Source organism: Artemia franciscana, chromosome 20 (genome assembly GCF_032884065.1).
Source record: "Artemia franciscana chromosome 20, ASM3288406v1, whole genome shotgun sequence".
NCBI classification, from domain to species: domain Eukaryota; kingdom Metazoa; phylum Arthropoda; class Branchiopoda; order Anostraca; family Artemiidae; genus Artemia; species Artemia franciscana.
In genome coordinates this window covers 32,009,476-32,018,762 of record NC_088882.1, presented here as the reverse complement: position 1 = coordinate 32,018,762, position 9,287 = coordinate 32,009,476, and the positions used below count along the sequence as shown (strand labels likewise).

The window sequence follows — 9,287 nt, the reverse complement described above, 5'->3', positions numbered from 1 at the left end:
TGAGAAACAGCATCCTAGGCTATTGGCTACTGTAACATGAGACTGAGTATGACAAAATCATTTGTTTGGTCTACAGATCCGCAGGGGGTATCTGAAAATCATTGATTGATGAGATATACTTGTCAACAGAGGACTCTTATCATATTCTACCAGAGGGCTAAAGATGTCAAACCAAAATGATTTAAAACAGATGTTTTTGTTTCTTTAAGAGAAGTTATCGGGAAGAATTTGAATTATCGTTTTCTTCTGCAGTCAATCGGTTTGATGGGGTTGTATCTGTTTCTGATAAAAAGCGATAGGGTCGTGTTTTTTCAAATACTGGAGCTTAAAAACAGTTAGGAATTTGATTGTTTGATATTAAATGATTTATTGTTGCTGCCACACATCTAATATTTTTCACCCTTACCAGATATTTGCCAAAAATGATTTGCTAAGATGTCATTGAAGGGAGAACTAGAAGGGTAATGGTTCTTCTGATCTACATTGTCCTGCCGATCCTCATTGTTAAGATTAGCTTAAGGTCCATTCACATCGAGACTTTGCTGATACCGAGATTTAGCTAACGGTAATTAAAACCAATTTGATTTTTCATAAAATTTTCTGATTGGTTGAAAAATCAAAAAATTCTGATTGACTGAAATTAGCGCTAGCTGCTAGCTAAGTCTCAATATTATTAAAGTCTCATTGTGAATGGGCCTTTAGTAAACGGTTTTTGGTCCTTATTTTAGACTTGTGAAAATGTCAGATATGACCTTAGTCGTATGACAGTGAAAATGACAGCGTCAGTCTTAGGTCAGTCTTAGTCAACATAGTGACTAAGTAAATGATATGTAGCTATTGTTAAATTCAGCTAATTTCCCATCTTTGTTCTTATTAATATGTGGTAGAGGGAGAGGGTTAAAGCCTAACACAATGGTTTTTCCGTTTCTTCATTGAGCCAATGTGTAGCCCCTTTCATATTCGAAGTAATTTCTGTTCGTTTAAGTTTCAATGTCGCTCCTTACTTTCAGTTAAAAAAAACTTTTTTTTTATTTAACAATGTATAAAATGCTGTTATTTAAATCATACTGATTATTACTTTAAATATCATCTTATTTTAAACATATTATTTGTTATTTTAAATACTATATTATTTCAAATATTATATTGTTATAAACCTAAAATAAACTATTATTTTAAATTGATTGTTATTTTTAAATATAAATATTATTTTAAAGAAATATATAAATATATTATTTATTATGATTATATAATTTAAGAAAATAATTATTATTGCTATTTTGAATATTATTTGAATATAATTTTAAGTTATTGTTGATTGGATAATTTGAATTAAATTAGAAATTATTTAATTTAGTTTAAGAAAATGACCCTCCTATTTGCACCAATTCATTTGCTGACAAAGTCATATGAAGTGTTGAAAATCATATACTTAACGAAATGACACGATTTTGGAAGCCTTGAAAAAAATATTTTTCGTGTAGTTTGCATGTTAAAGGTTTTAATACATTATTTATGTTCAGATAACGCTGACAAATCCGTAATGGTCGGTTTGAGACAGATTGAGGGCCGGTACGTATTGACAACACGAAGGATTACCCACTTTCAATATTCGTGTACACCAGGTTGTGCCGGCCACGCGTACCAGAAGTTTGCTCCGCGTAACGTAAAATGTATTATGGATTATGCAGTACGTATTAAGTCCGCAACCAATGAGGGAGCCAGCCTCCTTCCTTCCTCGTAATACCAAATTTCCTTGAATTTCTGGAAACTTTGTTTTTAAGATTATCCATCGGAATTAATCTATTATTATTACCCCCCCCCTAGAAAAAATTATGCGTAAAAATCTATTTGGCACATTGGTGCCGTAGTGTTAATTGGGATAGGAGGGGGCATTTGCCCTATCTAGATTAAGAAAGATATCTTTGGTATTTTTGTTGAAAAATGCGTTTAAGAAACAAAGTTGCCCACCTTTATAGGATTTAAAAAGATACTGCTTCTTTGCCGGGATATCAATTGTGATGGGAGGGGGCATTTGCCCCCTCTCGATTTTGTGTAATAACTATTTATGTATTTTCTTTGAAAAATACCCTTAAGAAGCGAAGTTACCTCGCCCCTGGTGAATTTGAAAAATATGTTCTCCCCCTTCCTTACATTCTTTATCAATTGATGCCACTGCTTTTATGTCAACAACAAAACTTCCTTTATCAAGAACAATCCTCATTTCGCTTCGATCAATAACAAAACTTGATTCTTTCATTAATTCCAAGTCTCATTATAGTATTAATGTATTTCCAGGATATATTCCAGGGATTTATTTGATAGCTATTCTCTCTGGAACTCTAACTAGAATCAGAAAGATCAATACTTTCAAAATAGGGCTTTTTCACATTGAGGAATAATGAATAATTAAATAGAAATGGGATAGGATTTGAATTATTTTCGTTTTGCTGGAGATTTAACATTTTCTGGAATGAATTTGGGATTGTGAAACTGGAACCAAGTGGGGTTATATTATCAACTTTAAGCAATTATAAGAAGGATTTGAAACATTTCTAAAGACAGTTCTGATTTGATTTGCTGAAGCTATAGAAATCTAAATTCATAGAATTGTCTTCTATAAGGTGATTAAAAATTGATAAAAAGATCTGAAGCAAAGATTGAGTTTAACTCAATCTAAAAGTATAGTGGGGTTAAATTTGGTCCAAGTATGGGGTTATATCATCAACTTTAAATAATTATTAGAAGGATTTGAAAAATTTCTAAGGATGAGTTCTGACATGATTCGATGAAGCCACAGAAATATAATTTCCTGGAATATTCTTCTATAGGATGATTAAAAATTATCTAAATAAGCTGTGTCTGATCCAAGTAGGGCTAAAGTACATAGGGGGGTTTAATCTGATCCAATTACGGGCTTATGTTATCAACCTTAAGCAATTATAATAAAGACTTGAAACATTTCTAAAAATAATTTCTGTCTTAATTGGGCGAATATGTAAAAATCTTGTTTCCTAGAAAAGGATTCCTAAAAATCGTTAAAATTAATCTTGAAGGGAAGATTGAGTTTAAATATTTAAATTATTAAAATTGCTAAGATGTACATTAAAGGAAAATTTAAGGATAAGTAGATATCCAAGTCTTACGTCCATATCCGGCTAATCAATCCAAATCCTTTTTTTTCAGAATGCAATTTCATAGTTTCTACGCTAAAGGGTGGATCCAGAACAAAGTCTTTGGTCTGTCTTTGGGCACCGTTTGACCAGATTGACAAGTTTATTTTGGAGAAAAGAGTAAAAAACAGAATGAGGGGGCCAGAAAAATCTTGAAGGGGGCCCCCGCCCCCTCAATCCACCCTTGCCTATGTCCACTATTTTCTATAAAATGTAATTTTTATTCCAAAAAAGGCCGTATCAAACCGTCGTGTGATCAGGTTGGTAAAAACAGATAGAGAAAAAGAGAGAGAGAGAGAAGAAATTAAAGAAAGAAATTGAAGAAATTGAGAAATTGAAATAAGAAATTGAAGAAAGAGAGAAGAGATAGAGGGGCCAGACACGAACCCTCCCTTCATCTGTAGATGTGCCTGAATGAAACCTTTCTATTGTGCTGAATAACCTGTCTATTCATGTGTTTTGCCACGCTCATCCTTGTAGTGTTGTGAGACTTTTATTAATCTTTAATAGTTTAAATCCGCAAATTCAAGTCTCTTGTCACTACATATCGAATAACATATCCCTGGATCAATAACAGAACTTGTCAATTCCAAAGAACATTTCTATTCCCTGAGACATGATAGAATCTGATTGGGAATATGAGAACGAGGCTTGTCTGGAATTGACGATAAAGTTCTGTCAATTTCACGGACCATTTGACAATTCTCTTATGCATGAGCTGCAAAATAAAAATTGTTTATGATCCGTTCTTTTGAGATCGCTTTCGATTGACTGGGCTTTCTAAACTTTGCTGATCTTTAGGAATACCAAAGTAGGTATATTCATTCTCTTTTGGAAAAGAACCGATGGAATAATATATGTACTCAGCAGCTCTTTTGTAAGTAGCTGCAGCAGCTACTTATGGCTCTTTTGGAATAATATATACTCAGTCGTTTCTGGTCACTTTCTATTGACTGAGCTTTCTAAACGGTGCTCATCTCTAGGAATAATCTTCATTCATAGAACGGGACCTAACTATATATAAGGCTTAGGTTCCTTGAGAAAAACATCCCTGACATCTAGTAATACCATACAAGGAAAATAAGAACCAGATGGGGGCTACTTGCATCTCCCGCAAAAGAATATGATGATGGTGGTTCAGTAATTTTTGAGCACTCTCGACTGACATCACTTTCTAAACAGTCCCAGTATCTAGTAATATCAAAGAATGAATGTTCCAAATATTAGCTGCTTGTAGCTCCAACAACAACAAAAATGATAATGATGGTAGTTCAGTCGTTTTAGAGAGCTCTTGATTTACAGGACTTTCTAAACAGAGCTGTCATCTAGTAATACCAAACAATGAATGTGAGTTCCAGATATTGGCTACTTGCAGCTCCTACAAAAAGATATGGTGATGGTGGTTCAGTTATTTTTGAGCCCTCCCAATTGACAGCACTTTTTAAACAGTTATAGTGTCTAGTAATGCCAAAGAAAGAATATTCTGTATATTAGCTCCCTGCAGCTCCAACAAAAAAAAAACTGATAATTATGACAGTTCAGTCATTTGAGGTAGTTTTGGATTGACTGGACTTTCTAAAGAGTGCTGATCTTTAGAAATAATTTGGAATATAAAGTAGGAATTTTAATGTCGAATATTGGCTACTTGCAGCTCTCAATAAAAACTGATGACAGTGACTTGACTTTTTGTTTTTGGATTACTTTCTATTATCCTCACTCTCTAAATGATGTCATTATCTAGGAATACCAAAGAAAGAAAATTTGTTCCAATATTGGCTACTTGCAGCTAAAAAAAATAGCTGATGATGGCAGTTCAGGCATTTGATACCACTCCAGATTGACATGACTTTCTAAACAGTGTTGGTCTAGTTAGACCAAATTAGGAATGCTCCAGATTTTGACAACTTGCAGGTTCTAAAAAAAAAAACTGTTGTTTGTTTTAAAACTCTTGAGGTTGCTTTCGATTCTCATGACTTTCCCAAGAGTATTAATTCCTAAAAATCCCTTGGAATACAAAGTAGGGATATTTTGTTTTCAGTATTGGCTACTTACAGCTCTTAAAAAAAAGCTGATGATGATGATTTATCTTCATTCTTCTGAAATGACTTTTGATTGTCCTCCTTTTCTAAGAAATACCGTTTCTTAAGAACACCAAAGAAGGAACATTTGTTCTGGATAATGGCTACTTGGAGCTCTTAAAAAAGAAAAAAAAAATATTATGTACGTGGCTGACCTTAGCATCTGAAGCTGCTTTGTTGAATTTGAAAAAAGGGAAAGTTTTCACTTAAGTCTTTTTTACTTAAGTCTCTTATGGATTGACTATATCTTTCAATTATTTTTTTTCTTGTGGTTATAAGAACTGATTATTTCGGATGCACAAATGTTCGAAGACGGGGGTTGCACAAAATCACAAAGGAAAAGAAACAAAAATGAACGGTTTTGTTAGCCTTCTAAAAAAAAAAATGTGACAAGTCATTAAGCAGAAAAATTGAGACGAATATTGTTTGACTTATTGATCTGGGTCTTTTCTCAATTTTAATTGACCAGCTTTAGTCAGCACGTTTGTCCAATGTAGTGCTAGATACCCCTTCCTGGGAGGGTATTAAGAGGACAGCTTTGAATAAATTGGGATGGAGGAGGAGCGTGCGTAGCTGTGTTGACCTCAAGCGGCTTGGTTATGGATTAGTATTATCTTTAGAATCTCCAGTTGTCACCTGCAGGAAAAATCTGATCTTAAAATCCTTATAATTAAGTATGGTTGAGCCCATTGTGTCTAAAGATTTGAACCCGTCTTGCTTTTTCCCTTGAGAAGTGGATCGAAGGTTAGCCCTCCTCTTCCCCCCTTCGAATTCTTCCAATTTCCTATTACATACCATGGTATTAATGGCTTGGATTTGAAGCTTTTTTAAAATCTATCAATCGTCTGCCACAGAAGTGTTTGATCTTAAAATCTGTCTTATAGACGAAGAAACTACCAAAGGATTGTGATCCTTCTTGCCTTTTCTCTTGAGAAGTTCCTTGGAAGTTAGGCCTCCACCTCCTCCATTCAAAACCAATTCCCAATTACATATCATGGTAATTGATGGCTAGGATTTGAATCTTTCTTTAGAATCTGTCAATAGCCTGCCTCAGAAGTGTTAAATCATAAAATCTTCCTTTTGACGAAGGAAGTACCCAGATTTTCTTGTGAAATTCTTGTTTTTGACGGAGAAACTACCTGAGGATTTTGATGTTCCTGGCTTTTCTCTTGAGAAGCTTCTTAAGGGCTAGCGCCTCCTCCTTTCCTCTTTGAAAAGAACCATCGGTTAAGTGTCGCAATATGTCTTTTTTTGCTTTGTGATTCATAGCGAAGATGAAAAGATAAAAAAGAGTTTGTTATTGCTTTAATCTAAAAATATTAAATATTTTGAATTATTGCTCTCCCGTTTATTGCATTTTGTCATTACCATTTTTTTTTTACCAAGAGATTCTGGTGGATAAAAACAGAAGTTCTCTTCGAAATCTATCATTCGTCTGCTGTAGATGTGTTTTATCTTAAAATCCCTTATTTTTAACGAACAAAGTACCCTCAGTACCAAAGATTTTGCTTCTTCTTGCTTTTATCCTTGAGAGACTCCTTGAAGGCTAGTCCTCCCCAACCCCCTTCGAAACCGATTTCAAATTACAAAGCGATGATGAATCGATAAATAATGAATTTATTTTTTACTATAACTCATCCGAATAGGTTATTAGTTTATAAATATTTAAAGGAATATTTTCAGGTTCATTACATCTCTATAATTAACGAAGACTTCTTTTCTTAGTCTAGGAAATCTGGTGGCTAGGGATTGAAGCTACGTTTAGAATTTGTCAATCGTCTGCCAGAGCAATGAGTGATCTGCAATCCTTATAATTAACGAAGATAGTGCCCAAAGTACCTTGAATTCCTCTTACTTTTTCCCTTGAGAAGTTGTTTTTCCCTTTTGAGCCACGAATCGGAAATATACATGCTTACATTTAGGATTCAGTAAGCTACGTGTTTTGAATGTTCTGCTTGCATTAGACCTAATTGATGCTCGTGTCATCAATATTTTAACAGGGACAAGAATTCTGCTACAATTGTGGAAGATGGAAAACCATTAGGAAAAGTCACAAAGAGGTGTCTCATTGAATCTTAGTTAAGGATAAAGATAGCCGCATTTTTATGGGCTGCTCTGAATCCTCAAGTCTTTTGTAGTAAATTCTTTTGGAAAAATTTTTTCGACCATGCATCAAAATTGAAGGAAAATGAAAGCCGCTAAAAAAACGTGTCGTTAGCGGGAGTTGAACCAGAGACCTAAAAGAATGAGGAGTTTGCGATATAATACGGATAGGTGAGGATTAGAAGCTACTAGGGCTATTTACAGTGTAGACCCGGCGATCTCATTAAAAAGCAAAAAATATATAAATTAAAGACGCTAAAAAAGCGTGCCATTAGTGGGAGTCAAACCAGAAACCCAAAAGAATGGTGTATTTGTGACTTGTCGCAATCATCAGACATGATGTCCATCTCAGACTCGCTGTTTGGTAGCAGAGCCATCTTTGCAGCTCACTCGTGGGTGAGCTTCTCTCTTACACGTCTGCTCCTCTTTTTGATAACATTTCCTTCCTCTTTTCTTGGTTTGGGGTTTCTGGCGGAATAAGAGAGAATCACTGTGTCAGGAAGAGAAAATTCCGATCAGACCACGGGTGAATGGGTGCTTCTGCTTCGTCAAATTAGAATGATCGGAATGAGGTGCTTCACGAATAAAAAAAAAAAGTGAAGTAAACTAAAGAATCCAGAGCACAATAATCCAACAAAAACAAAATAGTAAAAGAGAAGCATCTTCAAAAACTAATCGTTTCAAAAACTTAGGTTATCTTATAATAAAAGAAATAATCTAGAGTGCAATAAACCAGCAAAAACAAAATAGTATAAGAGAAGCATCTTCAAAATATACCCGTCTTAAAACTAAAGGTTACCATATGGTAACCGAAACAAAAACACAGAAATGGGTGATGAAACAAAACAAGCTAAAAGTAGAGACATTAAGGAGCAAAACAAGATAATAAAATTTGAAAAACTTCCCTGCATTGTTTTCATCATCGCTGTCAAAATCAGCTAATTTTTGCTTTTTAGGCACGGCAAAAAACTACTCTGTTCGCTGATCAACTGACGACTTACGGAGCCATCAAGGAGAGTAAAAGATATCGCAACACGAAGGGCTGAACTTATGCTATTTGACTGTCTTAAGTTCGAAAGCGGTATCTGAACTACAAGAGGCACTAGGTACGTTGAAGGGACGGTTACCATATGAGGTATGAAAGGATCAAAAAGAAAAACGAAAAGACGCTAAAAAAACGTGAAGTTATTGGGAGTCGAACCAGAACCCGAAAAGAATGGGGATTTTGCGACATAACATGGATATATAAGGGTTAAAAGCTGGCCATCTACCTGATGACTACATTAAAAACAAAAAGAAATAAAAGACGCTAAAAAATGTGCTGTTAGTGGGTGTCAAACCAAAGACCGAAAAGAATAGGGAGTTAGTGATATAGCACGGATAGATAAGGATTAAAAGCTAATAGGAAAATTTACGGCCTCATTAAATTGCAAAAAAATTAATAAAATAAAGATGCTGAATAAACGTGCCGTTAGTGGGAGTCGAACCAGAGGCCAAAAAGAATGGAGAGTTTGCGGTATAACACGTATAGATACCGAATAAAAGCTACTTGGGTCACTTGCGATGTTGCTTGATGGCCTCATTTAGAAGTTAAAAATAAATTAAAGACTCCTGACAATCATCGGTAAAGGGGAATCAAACCAGAGACCAAAGAGAATGGGGAATTTATAAGAAAAGGGTTTTCGAAGATATAATACGAAAAGATTAGCTTGTAAAATCTTGGCTGGTTAAGTAGGGTAGCTGACTTCAAGCTGGCAGGCCTACCAGGGGCGGAATTTTGCTCTTTTCTTCATATCACAGTTCCCATAACGACAAGTAACCAGTACTTTCAAGGGCTTTGGTGATGTTTCTTTTCTGTACAAGCTTCCTGTTTCCGCTCCTTTAAGTTTGCTATAGTTTTGGCCGTAGCCTAATCCATTCACTGCGAATTTTT

General features: G+C 34.8%; 1 protein-coding gene across 3 annotated transcripts in view; it reads left to right on the top strand.

The window, feature by feature from the left end:
* The window catches only part of LOC136040124 (homeobox protein cut-like), a 233,528-nt gene that overhangs the window by 19,714 nt on the left and 204,527 nt on the right, over window positions 1–9,287 (top strand). Inside the window, exon 1 of one of the 3 annotated variants that reach the window (XM_065724225.1) lies at window positions 8,028–8,460. The exons of the other annotated variants lie outside the window; for them this stretch is intronic. The gene's annotated coding sequence lies outside the window, so the exon portion shown is untranslated. Of the gene's footprint in view, window positions 1–8,027; window positions 8,461–9,287 lie in introns of those variants that run through there. 3 annotated transcript variants of the gene reach the window in all.